The following is a 20395-nucleotide window of genomic DNA, read 5'->3' on the forward strand; positions in this document are numbered from 1 at the left end:
CATAGAACAAATTTTTATACCCTAAAAAAATAGTTCTTTCTACCATTTTAGAGATTTCCGTAAAAGCGGATAATGTGTACAATATTGGACGATTCTGTCGATGCTGTTCTTATATTTATTATATTCGGTAATTATTATTGGTTTTGTTTCGTAATCTCGTATCTATTGTTACCATTTTTGTTGTAGTGTCTAAGTAATATGTACTTAGTGGACTGATAATTTACAATAGTCAACAGAGTAAAACTTTCATTGAAAATATCCCTGCAAAGAATATCGTCCAGCAAAGATGAAGCGTTAGATTACAATCAACGATAAAAATTCAATTTTTCTCTATCAAATCATAGACAAATAAAACCAAAGTAATATGCCTTTTAAGTAATTTTCAGGATTTTTATGTGTTAAACGTAACATTAAACTTGTTACTATGCATTTAATGTGTGAATATGTAATTCTCTCTCTCTCTCTTTTTTTTTTTTTTTTTTTTTATAGAAAGTCCCTTCTCCTTCCTATCCAGTTCGCTATGTAACAAGTACGGTCAATGCACAAAAAATGCCCAAAAAATATAAGACCTGTCAATGCAATAAAACGGCTATTGCAGGAACCAAATGAGAGAGATCTTCAAATTTTACGTCCTTCGTTTAAGATTGCTCATTACTTTCGGTCGAAACGTGTGTAACTTCAATGACAGGTATACACAAAATATCTCCGATCTAATAAATTGATTGACTATTATTATCAGAAAAGAAAAATGTTGTACGTAAGAATTGTATGATTATAAATAATTGGATAAAATATACTGAGTGGAGGAAAGGAAAGATCTACAAAGTATTCCATTTATCTTGTTAAATTATAATATCTTTTATAATATCTCGTGAAAAACTGTATATTGAATCTTGTAAATTTGAAGAAAAGAAAAAGATAAAGTGGTGTTAATATTAGATTGTAGATTTGTCAATATGATCTATAATATTCTTTTGTTTTTTTGGGTTATGACACATTTTATTTGCTTGGCGTTGTTCATTAACTTAAATCGACGATTACAGACAATTTAAGGATGAAATGCCTAAATGTTTATGAATCTCACATTCAAGCATTATGCAACCATATCTACTTTTAAATACTCCCAAAATCTATTGCTGAATCGGTTCCAAGTATCGACATGATAAACGTTGTATGGTACTTTGCCCATTTCGGTAGGACACAATAAAACCTTCCTACTTTTCTTACCGCTTTTCGGTCAAAATACGAGCGATACAGTTACAGACGACCTTCTTAATCCTCAACTTCATATCTTGGAACCAATAGTCCCTTCTTAGAAACGTATAATATTCGAGCGCTCTGTAGTCGATCCAATTGCTCCTCTATCAGTGGTAACGGATAAAGATCTTTAATGATTTTGCGGTTCATCTGCTGATCTTGCGGTAATCTATGCAAAGGCGAGTCGAAATTTTTTTCTCAATTAACATTAATGGACTCGCATAATCCGATAAATATGGTAGTACGATGCCGTCGCTCGCTTATTTGTGCGTTTCTTTTCTAATCGAAATAATCTCGCTTTTTGATAAACGATGATGGTCCCTCATTTTTTAGTATCATCATTTTTACGTTTTCGTTGCGTTCTTTTTTCGGGACGCATGTTCGGTTATTTTTTCTCACATTTATATTTATTTATATAATATCGATCTTATTTACTTTGCGTATGCAGTCTATCTTAAATATTTCCGGCTTATTGTCATCTACTACCTCGTTCATCCTCCGTTTGTTGATAGAATGCCGCTTCCCTTTATTATCACTTCGACTATATTCAAAAAGTCGGCCTAGATGAACAATTAGTGTTGCATTAAAGCTTCGAAAATTACGTATATTCTTATCTGATAAAGATTACCGTCTATTCCCATGTTGGTGCAAAACTCACCTAAGATTTTATTAACATCTGATTCTACGTGTCGAAAGTATATTCCTTTTTTTTTGTAAACGGCATCTATCTGAATATATTTATCTGCACACATTAAATACAAGTCCGCTATCTGTACCAATCAAATCTGTTATGTTATGACTGCTAATGTCTAAAGTATTTTCCACCTGCATTCCTGGAAACAGCGTTGCTATTCACTGAACTGCCACTTCGGGTTTTTTGGGCACCTTAGCACAATATGATCTTGCTTATCGCACTTGTAGCGTGTTACACTTTCGAAATTTGACGAGCAATTCGCATTAACGTGGTTCTCCTCGATACAGCTATAGCATCACTTAGGTGTTCGTATTGTTTCTGCAATGTATGGTTCCTTGCCGTTGCTGCTCTAAGCTTCTACCAGTTCTCCTCTCCTGTCAGGAGTGTAGCTCGGCTACGTCCTCGATTTTAGCGTTACTTGCTCGAATGTTTTCAGAAAATCTGCTGTCTATTGTTCGAAATCGATGTAATCGTGCCAGATCTGATATAAATATGTCAGGTATACCGTCCACGATATAACTAATGATTTTGTCTTTAATGATTCACCAAAATTATTTTGTCGCAATCGCTAAATATTTTGTCTCTCTTTCATACTTATCCTTTGAAGTTTTTTCATTTTGTTGTGGAAATAATCGTACATCCATCTTCCATTGACATGTATGTAAACTCAACTCTATACGAAACCATTTACTTGTTCTTCCCTTTAGCTCTAAGCTAATCAGAAGTTTTGTCCTATTTAATTAGTACGTTGTTATGATGAGTCTTATTTGTTTTTCTCAAGTTTCATACACTTCATTATTTCCGTTGGATCGATTCGAAAGGTCTGCGATTATCTGCAAATTTATCTGAGTTGCGTTTATTGCTTCGTTAGCTTGCCGGCCTCCATGCTCAACGCCGCCTGATTCGTATTACAATCAGTTCCTGCCATCTCCTCAAAAACTCAATTTCTTGCCGAGCAAACGCCAACTTGTACTCCGAAAGTTCTTTTTCTCGCCTTATTAGTTCTTTTCTGTCATGTTACGAAAAATTTCTGCAAGTTGTTCCGCCATAGCATCCGGCACATTCGAATCGTCGCTCATCGCTTCTTGAATTGAGCCTTATCGATCCGACTGATTATCTACACACTCGTTAGATCCATTTCTATCATCTTTTGAAACAATTTCCATCATGGTTAATTCTCGTTTTCTCAACAAGTTCTTCAAGGCAGATACCGTAAAGTTATTCACGGTTTTCGCCGTGGAACCCATCTTCATAGAAAAACTAACAATTTGTTGCTCTTCATGTCGAAAGATTCCAGATTACACAACAGATTTTCGTGTACATCACATCTTGATCCAATTATATTACTTCGAGAAGTTCACTCAATGATCCTTATTTTAAATCGAATTCTTAATTTCATCAATTACAGACAAGCCTCCAAAATTTATAGGAATTATGGTATTCAGTAGCAATCAACTTATTCAATTATTCCTGTGGAGAATATATTTTAAGTTCTAGCATTAAATGAAAATATGTCAGTTAAAAAGCTAATAGAGAAGGATTATGAAATTAATTTTAACAAAGAATGGTGTACAATAAAGAATAAGGATAATGCTTTAGCTAAAGCTGATAAACTAAAGAAATTCAGTAAGATACTTATAGTTAAAAATTGGGATATGCCTAATTGTCAGCTCAATTGCAAAATAGGAAATTACGACGTAGGTATTTCGAAACAATTAAAGAAATAATTTCTAAACATATAATTAGAGGAGTCATGATTATAGTGCGGAATAAGTTTTTTATGCACTACATAAAAGTATTAACATACTTATGCCTTAAACGTTAGAAAGTTGCCATACATAAATTTTTCTTAATTATTTAGGTCTCTTGTCAAATATTAATGAACGTGTAATATCACTGATATTAACTATCTAACGTATTAGTTTGGGCCATAAATATGTTAATACTTTTATATAAAGTATAAAAATTAACTGATGTGGTCAAAAATATAAGTTTTCATTAAAAAAAAAGGACAATTACATTTTGATACACCAATACACAAAAGTTCATAAAATTATTTTCATACCATGCACCATCTGTTACCATTTAACTTTGACTTATAACATTTTTTTTTATTTTCAACTATTTAGAAGAAATATCCTGTTCTATTTACGTGGGACAGCCTATATATTGACATGAATTGACGATTATAGTAGATACACAACAATATATTTGCTAGTTCAGAAATCAGATAACAGACAAGATTAAAGATTTCATCCAGGAAGTAAAAATAAGTTCAATAAGATTTCTAAGGTGTTTAAATCAGATAGGGGAAAATATTATTTATGTAAAGAATTGAAGAATTTTTTCAGGAAAGAAGGTCTCAAGAGGCAATATACAGTGTTACACTTCAAAATAGAATGGAAGAAAGAAAGAAAGAATAGGTTGCAGAGAAAAGAATAAGTTTTTAATGAAAATAGCGGAGATGTCTCTTAATTGATGCAGGACTCCAGTACTGGGGTCCAAGTACTGGGATGAGGCTATTTATTTTGCCAACTATTTGTAATTAGCTTAACCATCTATAATCCCAATAAAGAAATAGTGTAGTATGGATTCTAATTTCAGATATATATATATATATATATATATATATATATATATTTTTTTTTTGGATCTAAGGCATATGCATATATATTTTTAAGAAAAAAGTTGAACAATAATGCTAAAGAGTACAGGTTTTTAGGTTTCGATAAGAATTTTAAACGATATCGTCTTTTAGATATCAGTGTAGAGAAAATTATTACCAGTTGTGACGTCAGGTTTACGGATTCATTGTATATGTTACCAATTAGGGAAAAGACTTTTTACTGAATAATTCTCTAGAGATAGAGTTCACGAATAAAGCTTCGGTTAATACAAAGATAAATGGTAACGATATCAAAGAAAATGAAGAAAACCGAAAAATATCACTGAATACGTCACTGAAGGCAAAATTGAAGAAAGTAGAGAAGACAATGAAGATGGAGGTCATCGTACAAATCCACAGAGAGATTAAGGACGATCCCGAATCATAAGAACTGAAAATACAAGCAGTAAAATATATTCTAATTAATTAAAGTATATTCTTGTAAAGTATATTCTGAATTAAGGGACAGTAAGGAAAATTTTCCTGGACATGCTATTGAAGTCCCTTTATTTTGCCATATCAAAGAAGAATACAGATGAATGGCTATTGGCAATGGCTATAGTGAAATCATATCCATGCTGGGTAAGGATATTTAAAACTTGGTTGAACAACCTAAAGGAAAAAATTATTGATTGTCGCATAATATTAATCAACAAATATAGATTAGACGGAAGGAAGGCTAAATTGGTAACCAGAGGTTTTAGCAAAATACATCGTATAAACTAGTACATCTGTGTTCGATTCATTTGGCCGCGGCCTTGGTTGTTCGCTACGAGATGAACATTAATCAAGTGGATATAACTACCGCTTATTTAAATAACTTGATCACGTGACGAAGAAATCTACATGGAGCTATCAGAAAACATATAGAACGTACTAAGGAAAATTACGAAATTAGAAAGAAATAATAATTCCTATTAAGAATACGGCTATGAAAATGCTAAAACAAGTTCAGTTCGGAAATAAAGTATGTAAATTAAAGAAAACAATATACGGATTAATATGCGAGATTAGATAAAAAATTAAAATCTATGAATTTGAATTCATTTTTGCGGTTATTATCATGACAAGAGGATGGAATTATTGTTAGTTATGTTTTATGTCAATAATATTTCAATATTATTTAAAGATTATAAAAAAGTTGGGTTGATTGATGAAGTCATCAATAGAATGCAAATGCTTGGACCTTAATATAGAGTCGTTGTTATGGATGTCAGCAAAATTTTTAGTTGGTGCATCTATTTCATCAAGATCACAACATTATTATACTGTAGCAAAGGCACTGCATACGATGCCAATTTGGATTTGATAATTCTAAATGTTGCCACAAAAGATTGAGTGATTTTTTGAAAGATTCAAGCTGTTCAATCTAATTTGTATTTCTAAGCTTAGAAATACAAGAGCATATCTAAGCAGGAATATCTCGAAGTAAATTCAAGTGTCTCTCCCTAAACAGAAGTCGATTGTGTCTGAGTCTCCTACAATAACGGATAAATTGAATTAATTAATTATACTCTGATAAAATTTGGTGCTTTGGATGCAAGGAGATATTGATTGTGATTAGCTATTCTTCCATATACAGGTATAAAAGAGGTGATAAAAGCGATATCTGATAAATTCCGTCTTGCCCGGAGAAAGATAGATAATTACCTTCTTCGTGAGAGAGCAATGAAAATCTCTATTTGTGTTTTTAATCTGACCAGGATGGGTGACGTTTCCGAAGATGTTAGTACAACAACCATGCGATCAGAATTAAACCTGTTCACAACCTCTCCATAACCTGGGTCTCAATGTCAACTGCTATGTTTGAAATAAAAAAGTTTATCATCAAAGGCGTGATGATTTTCGTGTGAAACCAAAGAGATAAATGGTTTAATATCTATTACTCAGCATATGATAACAAATAAATATACTAGCTGCGTTATTGTAATTATTCCAATATGTATATCTCTAATTCCAGTCTTCCCCATGATCTAAGGAGAGCTTATTTTGACTAATTAGTCAATATCGCAGCAAGAGAGGATGATCAAGGGAAGGAAGAGATTTTTGTTGACTCCCGGTGATTGATGTGAGATGTGATTAGTCTTCAGGACATTGAGCTTTTGTTCGATATATTGCCTTTACATGTAGTGCTGATTGCAGTGGAAATGTTCCTTCAAAGGAATTTTCAGACGTGCCTTATCTGGACCGATTGGATTTCTTCAACTGATATGCGTTTCTTATTTAGTTCAAATTTTTTGTTTACTTTTTTCCTTTATTACTACTATGTGCACGTGTATATCTTGTCCTTGGGTAGTAGTCAGTGGCTAGTGCTACAATCCATACAATGCTTGCTTACTATTGGCATTAGGTGGTTCATAATACACAATGCAGTTCATAATACAGTGCAGGACAAAATTATAAGATACTTTCCATATTTATATGTTCGTGTATATAAAAAAAGGAAATTATGTAATGTTATAAAAGAACATTACATTAAAAGAAAATACATGCGTTTTTCTACTGTAGATGTTACCATCCCTAGAATAAATGTACGAAATCTTAAGTTCGTATAATATACAACAAAAAAAATTAGAGAAAAAAAGTCAATATGAACTAACTTTAGTTGGACAAAATAATAAAACAATAAGACAAAAATTGTCATGTAACCATTAATGACTGCGTCGATAATTACTTAACTTTATTAAACAGAGGATAATGAACATTACTAATACTGAATTGTGTCTTCGCTATGAGGTTGTACAGGTAAAGTAGACCCATCCTCTATCTGTGGCCCGAATAATTTTCGGATTCTTTTTCCATATAGATTCTGCTTGAAAATGATCTATCTTTATCATAATATAACCAACCTCTATAGTTATTCTGTAAAATAATAAATGCAGGTACATATATTTTAGCACTTTCAAAAGATTAAGACAATTCTTCTTTGTATCTAATTGAACGAAGTCAGTTTATTGAATATGAATTGTAATACTATACACGTTTTAATATAAGATGTGTTAATTATTTTAATAATCAATTGTATTTTCTAGACTTACAAGTATGTGCATATCTGGTACGTATTTAAAATATAATCTACTGCTATGTTTTACAGAGAGTACACTATGTATCTAGTATTATTTGAAGAACCTTTTTTCTAATATCGGAACTATAACAGATCAAATCAATTGCAAATTAAAGGCTCATATCGCTCACACTGAAATATTCAAAAAATTCTTTCTTTTCTTCCAGCGATAAAATTTTATCCCTATAAAAGAAGTAATATAATAATAGGATACAGGGGAAAATATCTAGTTTTTTTTCGACCAATATTCTTTCAATTTGTCCAGCTAGGACATTCGATGAATTAATTTAATAGTTCATTATAACATGACGATACTTAACCCATGGAGAAGCATCGAAATTATCGGTCTAAGTACAGTACGTGTAATAGTAAGGTTTAATGATGCTCATATACTACATAGTAGATCAATAGAATATTTCCTACATAGTCTTCTAGGTTGGTCGAATGAGTATAGTTCTTTTGCAGTAGCGCTGGGATGTTGATCGAGTCGATTTTTATAATTATTGGACATAGTCGCCCAATTTCATCAGAAACCCATAACACAATGTTTAGATCTTTACGGATCTCGTCATTGCGTATGTACCACGGAGCAGTAACAACTGTTCTAAGGATTATAGCTTGTAGTGATTCTAACTTTCGAATATGACTCTTGGCTGCCATACCCCAAAGTTGTATACCATAAGTCCAGATAGGTTTACTTATTGTTTTATATAGCAATAATTTATTTTCAGGTGATAATTTAGAATATTTGCTGGTAAGGCAATAAATGTTTCTTTTTTTCAGTCTAATATGTTCAATTTTTTTATATATATATTGTTTCCAAGTAAGTTTGAAGTCCATGTGCAGCCCTAGATATTTGACGGATTTCGTTTCCGGTATTACAAGGTGGTTCAGTGCGATGTGTCATGAAGATCCTTTTCGTAATGTGAAGGTGATATGATTGTATTTATGGTTATCTTCCATTTTTTTTGGCCACTGTTCAAGCTCTTGAATATGGGTTTGTTTTATCTGAGATGCTTTCACAGAATCTTCATGTATAGCTAATATAGCTGCATCGTTGGCAAATATGAATAATGTTGTATTTGGTGTAGTAGGGATATCGGCCATGTAGAGTGTGTATAGAGTAGGCCCTAGAACACTGCTCTGTGGAACGCCAGCCTTTATCGCGTAAATGTTAGAAATGTTATCTTGAATTTTTACTATAAATGTTCTGTTTTCTAAATATGATTTAATTAAATGGTGGTAAATGATGAGAAAATTGAGTTTAATCTTATATAGCAAATCTTTATGCCTTATCAGAAGCTTTTTCTACATCTAGAAATATAGCCGCACGGTACTGTTTAAGTTGAAGAGCTTCAGCGATTTTATTTGTAAGTCTGTGAACTTGTTCAGTTGTGGCATGTTTTTTTTTTGAAAACCAAATTGGTGTGGTGATACACAATTTTTTTCTGTGATATACATTTCTGGTAGGAATTTTTATAATTATTATTCTCCATTTGTTTGGTAGCATGCCAACCTGTTTCTTGAATCGAAGTAATGAGATTGTCAACGGCAGTTTCCATTTCAAGGGGATTATTAAGCCTTACATCGCAAGATAGGTTTTCATTGATATACTGTTTGAAAAGGTTTCAGTCTGTAATATTGTTGCAAAATGTAAGCGTATTTGTTAAGTTTATAGGCTTGCCTATAATGATTTATAATGATCGGAATATGATCAGAACTATAAGCTTGATTTTATTTTATAAAATGATTGGTTTAAGCCTTTAATTATAGGAAAATCTATTAAATCAGATATTTTGTCAAGTGCAGTTGGCCAATACGTTGGCTCACCTGTTGTAAGGACATTGAGATGTAATTTTTGGCTAACTGGTTCAAGAATTTTTCCTCTTGGCGAGATTGTTCTAGAGCCTTATAAACCATGTTTAGCATTGTAATCATCGCCATCGAGAAATTTATTTCCTAGAGACTTAAAAAACTCAATATAGTATTCCATAGTTAATTTATGTTTAAGAGGGAAATAAACAGTAGAGAGTTTGAAAGGACCATTGGTAGTTTAAATGTTTACAATCGGTGCTTGCAAATTTACTTGATTACAATTGTTATGAAAATGATAAATTTCAGTTGTATCGGCTTGAATTTTTACTTGAAGTTGTTTTATTGTGTAACTATTACTAACAGCCTCTTTTAGAAATTCAAGTAATGGTTCAATCACTTGTACTTCGATATGTATTTGGGATTGTTTTGGCTGAGGGGTATTTTTTTGATCGCTGGTTCCAATGATCTATTATCTTCTTTGTGTAGTAAATCGAATGAATTCGTAAGTGGTATTTTATTCAAGAGTCATTTATCTTGTGGCTCCAAATCATAATCCGTTCTGTATAATTTTTTGGAATTAACTTTGTATTTTTTGCTGCTAGTCTTGACAGGTTTCCAATTTTGTAAGGATTCCGAATCCTTTTTCCATCTCATTTTTCATAGTTTGGTTCCTAGCAAGTTTGATTATTCTTTTTTGTCTAGATTCAATGTCAGAGGATTGTTGTTATTCTGTAATCATTTGTTTGTAGTTGACTTGTTTTGGTATTTAAGCTTAAAGGGATACTAAAACTATCACTGTTATTGGCTATTTTAATAGAAGGTATATTGTTTGATGGCATGGTCAGTGATGATAGGCTTACACGCACGGTTTTCCGCGAGAGTGTACCGTATATATTCACCTAGACTGGTCGTTTAACACTATGTCTATGCAGAACAAGCTAATTGTTTACTTATATACAGATAAGAATGAAATATCCGATGTAGTATCTAAAGAAAGTGATGACATCATAGAAGTTTCATGTCTAACGTAGTTCCTAATAACAAGGAAACACATGCGCGTAATTGAAGACATCTTCGAAGTCTACGATACATCTCGGTGCTTACATGGAAATGATGAAATTCCTGAGCTAGAGTAGAGTTTCTTATTTTCAGGTACAATATTCAATTGTATTATAATACTATTTACCATAGTAGCCTATAGGCATATATCGTATACAGCATGTAAGGGAGAAAGAAGAATCCATGCTTCTTGAGATATCTGATTGCGTACAAATGAAATATAGATGCGATGAGTCATCGAATTCTCGTATTTAAAAAACCTCCATCATTTTCCGGCATTACTTTTCACCGATTAATTTCTTGAGTTATGTTTCTACAATGATGCACGAATTTTTAATCAAAATTGTTACATTATTTATACACATATTCCTGAAGTAATCATAATGAAGTACGTAATTTTTCAAAAAGACGTCAGCACATTGTTGTCTCATGTAAGATTCTAATGGCTAAGCCCAGCAAAATTATCGTCAATGAAGATTGGACAGTTAATATAAATTTAATCTTCGGATTTGTTTTTCATAAAAACACAATTATGTTCAGTCCAGTTTTTTCGTTAAATCCTCTTGATGTATTCATAATTATTATGAGCATTTCTATTAATTGTTTAATGAATTTTACCTTTTGACAGGAATTAAGAGATATTAGAATAACATCGAAATTGTGATTATAGTCGTGATACTTGCTTACGAATAAAGTGTAAAGACAATAAAGACTTTATTACGATGAATACTGCAAGTTCTCAGGTAGATCCTTCTCGCACTATTAATTAATTATAATAATATTAATTAATATTAATAATAAGAAAACTATAGAATGTAAAAATTCCGAAATTCAAAAACAAATTTAAATGATGAAAACTGAAGACGTTAGGAACGAAAGACAAATTGGTGGAATGCTTGAATACTGTCTTAGAGCTGGAAACAACTACAGAAGATAAAAATGACAACAATGATGCAAACACCGATGACGATGCATAGAAGAACTTAAAAGATCGAAGATATAAATCGTTGGAAATTTTCCCTATTACAGATGTAAAAAAATCAATGAAAACATTTAGCTGCGATGATACTGTAAATGTTCATGACTGGATAGAGGAATTCGAAGAAATAACAACTTTTCCCAACTGGACAGATTTTTAGAAGGTAATTTATTATAAAAGACTATTAAGGGGATCAGCAAAGATATTTGTGCGAATTAAAAGATGTAGTTTACATCATGGAGATAACTTAAAAAAGACTGACAAAAGTCTTAAAAAAGAATTTGCTTTGAATTTAAACATTTACAGTATTACGAAACAGTTGAAGCAACGTAAGAAACAAGCAAATGAGACAAATAATGGATACATTTACAGAATGTACGAAATCGCTAATTGAATGAGTAAAATAAAAAACATCATTTAGGCGAATAGATGATAAGTCGGTAAATAAAAGTATTATTTGTGGCGCTACAACAATTCAAAAATTCAAACGAAAATTTACAGTGTACGAAAGCATAAAGAAGGAAATGCAAAAGAAAGCAAAATAGCACATCGACATCCGTAAAAAGAAATAACCTAAACATGGTTTTGGATTACAACAAAACGGGAAATGTTTGAATTGTGACTTGTCTGCACATAATTCGGCGGATTGTCTATTAAAATCGAAGGGCATGAAGTGTTTTAACTGTAACCGGTTTGAACATGTTGCGAGCAAATACTTTACGGACGGTGCATCAAAGAAGATCTTCAATGTTGCATAAACAATAAAGAAGAAATCATGTAAAGAAATCGAGATAATAGACATTAAGGTTATAGCGCTTATTGATATGAGTAGCGACATTAATTTAATACATGCGGATCACTATATTAAAATTGGCGCATCTAAGTTAGGTAAAATTATTCGTTTTAATGACGTAATTTAAAAATAACAAAATGTTACGTTAGGTGAGTTTAAAACAATAATTGCCGTAGATAGATATACATATCCAATTATACCTCACGTAGTTTCGTGGATAACGTACGGTCTTTTTATTGGGATTAATTTCTTGAACGATGAGAAAATAAATATAAAAACGGAAATATTTCAATTTCGAAGATTAATGTAAAAGAAAGTTTTTCTGAAGTTCTTAAAATAGATATCTTTCAAGAGACGGATGAGATCGACCTGGCTCATATATGAAGAATGTGGAACATTAATAGTTCATTAAAGATACTACAGATAGTTATAACCCGTTTGAAGTATGTGAGGTAGGCGTACAATTGAATTTAATTTTACTGGATGAATAACCGATATATCAACTACTGAGGCGATCATCACGACGCGATAAAGCAAAAGTTAAATAAACAGATTAAGGAATGGCTCAATAAGAATATAATACAACCATCGTACTCAAACTATGCTAGTCCAATAATATTGGTAAAAAAGAAGGATGGTTCTGATAGATTATGTATAGGCTACAGAGAATTAAATAGAAAAATCGTGAAGGAACGTTACTAACTTCTTTTAATAAAGGATTAGATAAATGTTCTACAAGGTGAATTTTCAGTACTTTGGATTTAAAAAATAGATTTTTTCATATTGATGTTAATGAAGCAGAAGTAGAAGGTTTACTGCCTTTGTAATACTTAATGGTCACTACGAATTTTATAAAATTCCTTTCGATTTATGAAATATCTTTCTCAAAAGTACATTAACGCAGCATTTCGAGAGTTAATAGCTTCAAAAATGGTTCTACTTTGCATCGACGACTTAATTATAGTAGCAGGTAATGCAGATGATACCATCAATAATCTTCATTTCGTTTTAAATATAGCAATACAATACGATTTATACATTAATTGGAAGAAGAATAAGTTTTTAAAAACCAATAGAATATCTCTGATATATTATTGAAGAAGAAGAGACGTGATCAGAGAAATCATTGAAAAATCATCAGAGAAAAATATTGCAATCGTGACTACACTTTTAAAACCTATTGACCCTCAAGCTATACAATTTTCTTACGCCCATTGTCTAATTTATTAAAGAAGAATGTCATTTTTGTATTTAGTCGTTCGAAAGTGACCTGTTTCTCACAACGAAAGCTAATAAATTGATAAGCCGATCCTATGCCTATATAAGACGAACGTTAAAACGTTAGAGCTATACATCGACGCATCTAGTCTTGGATACGGTGCAATATTAATGCAATGAGATAGCATAATTAAAAAGATGCATCTTTTGCGAAAAACGTTGCAAGCCGAGTAGAAATAATGTAGTTATAAGTTAAAAGTATTAACGATTATCAAGGCACGATGTAAATTTAGAGTCTATTTACTTGGTATTTCTTTCAAAATTATTACTGTATTTACGATAACCCTTCATAAAAAGTTTTATACGTGCGTGTTTCGAAATGAATGCTTCTTCTCCGAGAGTTCTCATATATGATTTAATATCGGCTGAGTAAGAGTATGCTATATGTAGACACTCTATGGAAATCGTTTATCCATAATATTGCTCGTTGAAGAGGACGAAAATAGACTTTTAACCAGATCGAAGAAGATCCAAAACGAAGACACGCAGGTCAAGCGACCATAAGAATGATTAAAGAAAAAGATGTGAAGAACATTATTTGTACAAATGGTTTATTGTACAGACGGATCTATGATGACGTGCTTGTAATGGTTCCTAAGACATTGTAACTTCAAATAATTAGACAAGGACACGAACGCGACCATTTCGCGATAAATAAGACTAAACAACTGATTAGAATGTAATACTGGTTTGGAAGAATGAAACCCAAAATCGAAAAGATCGTACTAAATTGTATAAGTTTATAGACGAATATAAACAAGGAAAGCAAGAAGGATTTTTGTATACGATAAAAGATGTAGAACTGCCACTAGGTACATATTGTATTGACCACATAGACCTCATTCTCAGTACAAAGAAAAATTATAAACATGTCTTCGCAATAATTGATGCGAAATTTACTTGGTTTCATGCAACTAAGGGTACGGACACTGCAGAGGTATTAGATCATCTCAGAAAATAAGCAACGATCTTCGGTAATCTGTGCTGAATCATTTCTGACCACAGAAAAACATTCACTTCAAATGTGTTTGCAGAATATTACAAGGATGAAGGAATATAACATATAAAAACGATAATAGAAATGTCACGATTGGATGGACAACAAGTAGAACGCATCAACAGAACGCTTATTTCTTTAATAACGAAAGTGCCATCATGTCCCAAAGAACGGCATTGACATTTGCACCTCGTGCAAAGATATTTAAACGCTACTTCGAAGAAAAGCATTAACACTGCACATTTCAATCTATTGTTTGGTACTCATGAAAATGAAAGAGGGCCAGTCAATAAGAAAAATGATAGAAGTCGAATGGATTTGTACGTTTTGCGACAATATAAGAAAAATGGGCTGGAGCTGAAGTTTCTAAGATCCAACAAGACTACCAAAGGAATTTTAATAAATGTTGGACCAAAGCAATACGATGTAGGAGAGATGATCGTTATTAAGCATACGCAATTTGCACTAGGTTCAAAGTTTCTATTGGTATTTTTAGGACCTTATCAAATAAAGACAATGTTACGAAACAATAGATACATCTTTGGGAAAATAGAAGAGCATGAAGGTCCATAATCATAATCATAATCTCCACTGCAGCGGATCTGATTAAATTATGGAATCATCCTGTAGAAGAATGTTTATTCGACAATGACGAAGAAAATGATATTTGAGGGTAGATGTTAGTGTGCTATAACGGCCGAATGTGATATTGAGAATTTTAGTCCAGTTTTATACATGAAGTGTAAGCGAAGCAGCATGTATAAGTTTATTGTTCCTCGTATCAATACACTTGGAAATTTTCCGAGGTTTTATATCAGTGCGAATGAGTGTGTATCCATGTACACTTGAAGTATGACCAAGGTTCTTGAAAAAAAGCACAAGAGGGAAGGCAAGAGTGATGATCGATACTGGGTAGTTTTAAAAGCTGCAATTAAGACGCGACTTAAAGCTGTCTTCATTTTTTATATTATTTTATTAATTTCTTTCAATAAATCTTATTTTATTAAAATCACTAATATCAAATGTATGTATATTAATAGATAATAATATATGTTGTTACGAATTAATCTAGAGGAGTGTGAACTCGTAATGGATAGGTCTTGCACGTCTTTATCGTGCTAGTAGAGATGCATGTGTATGTAATATAATTCTTCTACGCTAAATCTTCTACGCTTATAGTTGGACCAATTCTAACAATTTGTTCGTTCTCAAACAAAAATAAAGATAAAAGTAAAAAAAAAAAGAAAAGGATATATAAATCGCAACGCTTATTGATTGAATCTTCTCTCTTTTTTTTTTCTTTCGAATTTATTCACCATGTTAAGATTACATATTTACTGACTTTCACACACTTTAATTAAATCTTGAAAATATTCGCAAAAAGTTCATTACATTTCCATGTACAATCTTTGAACCGTTTGTGCAAGTCTAGTTTATTTCGTCGGTGATCGTAACGACGTTTCATTTTATCTAGCACTTGTTGCATCGATATATGTACATTTTCACCTTTTAAATACCACTAGTGAAATTTTAAATTAAGATTATTTTAAGTTTTCCGCGCGTTACAATTTTCGTAATGTTTAAGCGAATGTATTATTGCTCAAATATTAGTTTACTGAACTTCGAGAACTTTTCTATTATTTAAATAAATCTAAAATTACCGAAAGTATTAAATTTTAAGTTTGCACGTTTAGGAAGAGAGAGTTTTAACGTTTTACTCTTTCGAATGTAAAAGAAAACTAATACGAGAACTGTTAAAGTCAGTTAAAAATCTGTTTTTGTTGATGTTAAATAAAGATTATTTCTATTGAAATATAAAATGAAATTATTTATTAGTTTTTTATACTCCATATATTACATTCTTTTACACACTGATTTGATTATTAGATTACGCATACAGACTATAACTTACACAACCTATATATCGGTGTATAGGCGCATAGTGGAGACAGCACTTCCCTATCATGTTTGTAGTTTATTTTTTATCTATGCTTACCACTGAAGTCGCATATGCTACGAGGAAAAGATGGTAAATAGCCTTAAAACTATGCTAGTGTCGTAATTGATAAAAGTGTTATTTTTAACTATTAATTTTTAAATGGAGCAAAAAAAGAAAAAATATTACTTTCCGAATAAGGAAAGTAATAAAAAAAAAACATAAATACTTCACTTTCGAAACAGGCACGATAAGATTTCTGTTCACGTGTAATTTCTGTGAAAAGTATTGTGTATGAAATACATATAAATTACTTAACGAATTTACAGTCGAAATTTACGGATTAAATAAAGATAAAGTACATATATTAGTCAATTATATAAAGTAATACAAACTTTAACGAAAATTTGGCTTTATTACCGTAATGACAAAATTGCTTTCAATTCTATAATCGAGTACTTCTTCACAGCTCTTGCAATTTCTTTTTTTTTTTAACTATTATTCCATTAAACTATTACTTGGTTAAAATAAAATGATATGCGCACTCAGTTTTAAAACTACTAAATAATTATAATCGGCTCAGCTTTATGCGAAATTATAATCATTAATTTTATCTTTTGATAAATTGCACATTATTTAAGGATTCTTTTAATGTAATTATGAATATTTTATGTAATATGTTAGATATTAATATCTTATTATTGGCCAATAATAATTTTCCATTAGTCTATAAAAAGTCTTTAATTTTTGGAGTTCTAACAGACGATAGTAGTGCTTCTTTATTACACGTCGCCTATCTCTCTTTGGTGGAATAACTAAATGAACTATGAACTTCTTAAGTTGTCCTTTTACATCTTACGTATTTGAAGCCTCTCGTAATTCCATTTTATTTATTATGCTAATTTTGATTCTATGTATATCGTAGGGTTCATTCGATTTTCTTTTATTATGGTACTTTTTCTCATATAAAATTTAGGTTTCTTATGTATTAAAATCATATTTCTTGTTCTTTCTTTATTAATAACTTTTTTTTTCTAATGGCTAATCAATGTTTTTCTAAGGAATTAAAATCCCTTTATAATTATATATCAGACTGAAATTTAGCATAAATATTTGGTAGTATTCAATCAATTTGAAAAACTGTTCGATTTGTTTGAATGTTTTTGATTTAGAAAATTCTAAAACCGCTTTTATTTACTGACATTTGTTTCTTCTCTTTCCTTACCGTTCTAATATATTGAAGATCTTGCAATTTTGATTTCAGACATTTTGATTTACCCAGTTGTAGTTAAAAACTGATATCTTAGCCGTTACAAGAATATTTGTAATTCCTAGTTTTGTTTTTTTTCTAGATTTCACTATATATAATATCATTCAAGTAAACGGAACAGCATTTTTCGATTAAACTTTGAATTTTGGCGAATGCTTTCGGCTTAAAATAGAGAATTACGAAGTGTCCTTAGATGGTGAAAATGTAGTACCAATTATCCCGTCAGCGTTATGACTATAAATACATGTTTTTTATTTCTGATTGGAAGTACACATTTCTCAAATAAGGATACGGGGGTGGATCTTGTTCAGTGTATAGTGTTTGTACTTTTTTCTATACTTTGTATTTTGAGCTACTTGTTTCTTCTAAGTTTACATTTGCTTTTGTATCTGCTAATAATCACTGATCGATTCTATCATTTATTCTCAATGTAAATTCCTCATCAAGGTTCCGTCCATTTTTTTGGAATATAAATTGGAAAGGTGGTACGATAGGATTTTGGCACAAGGAAAAAATTTTGTTTCTCTGGGCATGTTGCACTGCATCAGCGATGATAATTTGGGGATAACCCCGTCTCTTCCTTGAGTTGTAGATTCCATTGATCGCAATAAAAAAGGTACAAAGCGATACAAAGCCCGAAATCTGTTCGTTGTTCTCTGCAAAATACCGCTCGCCACCTTTTCATAAATTAATGGTAGAATGTAATTTTTTTTTTAAGGATTTTGTGCAGCTCGTGAGCTCGTAAAAATGCGTGATAAAATGCACTTCGTACATTTAACTTGCAAATGATATATTTGAAGTATTTAGATACAAAGCTTAAGATATTCCTGATTACCTTTATTGTATATCATTAGTTGTTTGGCTACGATTGAGGGGATGAACTATTAAGATTCAGTTGTCTAAATATTTTTAACTCGAAATATGTAGAAGTAGATTGTGCTGGATGTCTCGGAGTGATCAGTCATGTTAGTAAGATTCGGTTGTTTTATTATTTTAGACTTGAATGTGTATATTGAATCCTTAATGATTTCTTTTGAACTATCCGCGAAAATATAATAATAATAAAATTAGGAAAAGAAAGTGCTTAAGTAAAAAGTGATTGGAGAGGAAACGAAAGATGCTTATTGATCATAAGCGTATAAGGATAGTTTGTTCAAAATAATTAAATAATCTCTAGTATGATCCTTCGTTTTGGTAACCATATTGATTTCTTCTTGTCGAATTGATATCTTAAAGGTAGGTTCCAAATAATCACTGCTCGTTTTGTTCAGGAATCTAATTTCACTGTTCATTTATCGCCCATCTCAGATTATCGAAGAAAACGTATTTGTACTAATAATGCCTAAACTCGGACAATGGTATGAATCATGAGAAACGTAAGAAACATGTTTCTTTTTATCTAAGTATTTTCTTATAGATTGTCTAACGATATTACAAGGATAGATATTCTCAATAATGCTACATGATCGTAATAGATAGTAGCATGAATATTCGAAAGTGTGCGCATGTGCTTCAATGGGGCAGTTCCTGGATATGTAACTACACGTGTAATATTCGATGCGGCTATCTCAGTTTTCCTTTTAATGCCCTTGAGTGACTGTATGAGTTTCGATGCGATCAAGTGCTTGATGGAGGAAGAACTTAACGTGTTAATAATTGCTATGTACTAATGATTGCTGTATCATAAGGTTTGCGTTTGAACCGATGATTGTCTCGATCAATCTTGATTTAATGACATTTTTTTCTTCGCATTTTAATTTCAATGTCATATTTGGAAAATCTTAAAAATTACTTACTTATTGTTCTTTAACGACTATTCAATCGAGATCTTTAAGATCTTAAATATATTGTGTTAAACCATGTGCTTTTTTCAATGAAGAGACCGTCTTTTCGATGAGTTGGATGCATCGTTAGGTTATTATATATAATGTGTCTAATAATTAATTGTATGTTTTTAAATCAATGATTATAATCTATTATTTTATTATTTTGTTCAGTAGCATATACTGTGTTCTATTCTAGTCATATCTAAAGTTTTTTTTCTCCAAAATACATATAAAGTACCATTCTAAATGTTTAATAAAGTGATTTTGTTCGCTAGTATTTATTTCAACGTTAACTTTCAACTTTTAATTTAAATACTTGTTGCTTTTAATTTAAATATAACGCCTCAATTGAATGCTTGGGATCACGCCTTTTCCCCTTTGATGTCCTCAATTGTGCTATTCCTAAACATCTGGAGGAGAGTCTGGTTGATAAATCGTTTTCCTTCGATCTTTAACTTAACCTTCTCTCTTACCACCAATGTTATCTCTTCATCGGACCACGTTGGGCCTTACTGTAGCAAAACTTGCAGTGTTTGTTCGTTTTAAATGTCTTTCTGCAACTTGAGATTTCACAAGAGAAATCATATTTAAAGTTTCACACACTTTTTACTTAATCAATAGCTGGATCAGCAGAGCTAGTAATCAGTGTGGGCTCACTGACTTTTTGAACTATTGGAGGTTTATTTCTTTAAAACGTACCAGCATATTAAGGAGCGAGTAGGTTGGCAAAACCCCTCAGACTCGTTGTCGCTAAGAGGACAA

General features: G+C 31.4%; 1 protein-coding gene and 2 long non-coding RNA genes across 12 annotated transcripts in view; 2 read left to right on the forward strand and 1 right to left on the reverse strand.

The window, feature by feature from the left end:
* The window catches only part of LOC127067962 (uncharacterized), a 61048-nt gene that overhangs the window by 34750 nt on the left and 5903 nt on the right, over positions 1-20395 (forward strand). Inside the window, exon 1 of one of the 3 annotated variants that reach the window (XR_007782798.1) lies at positions 17674-19495. The exons of the other annotated variants lie outside the window; for them this stretch is intronic. The gene's annotated coding sequence lies outside the window, so the exon portion shown is untranslated. Of the gene's footprint in view, positions 1-17673; positions 19496-20395 lie in introns of those variants that run through there. 3 annotated transcript variants of the gene reach the window in all.
* LOC127067963 (uncharacterized) lies at positions 1671-7802 on the reverse strand. 4 transcript variants are annotated; one of them, XR_007782801.1, is made up of 6 exons: positions 7655-7802; positions 6267-7478; positions 5803-6094; positions 4913-5007; positions 1916-3421; positions 1671-1817 (listed from the first exon to the last, which is right to left on the reverse strand). It is a non-coding gene; the product is annotated as an uncharacterized LOC127067963 (long non-coding RNA). The 4 variants fall into 4 exon arrangements; XR_007782802.1 differs by lacking the exon at positions 5803-6094; XR_007782799.1 differs by lacking the exon at positions 4913-5007.
* Positions 6059-16366, forward strand: LOC127067964 (uncharacterized). Of its 5 annotated transcripts, none has more exons than XR_007782806.1 (3): positions 6059-6198; positions 6320-14541; positions 14639-16366. It is a non-coding gene; the product is annotated as an uncharacterized LOC127067964 (long non-coding RNA). The 5 variants fall into 5 exon arrangements; XR_007782805.1 differs by having other exon boundaries at positions 6320-13065; positions 13345-16366; XR_007782804.1 differs by having other exon boundaries at positions 6320-11696; positions 11840-16366.

This window comes from Vespula vulgaris, chromosome 12, assembly GCF_905475345.1.
Source record: "Vespula vulgaris chromosome 12, iyVesVulg1.1, whole genome shotgun sequence".
Classification (NCBI taxonomy): Eukaryota; Metazoa; Arthropoda; class Insecta; order Hymenoptera; family Vespidae; genus Vespula; species Vespula vulgaris.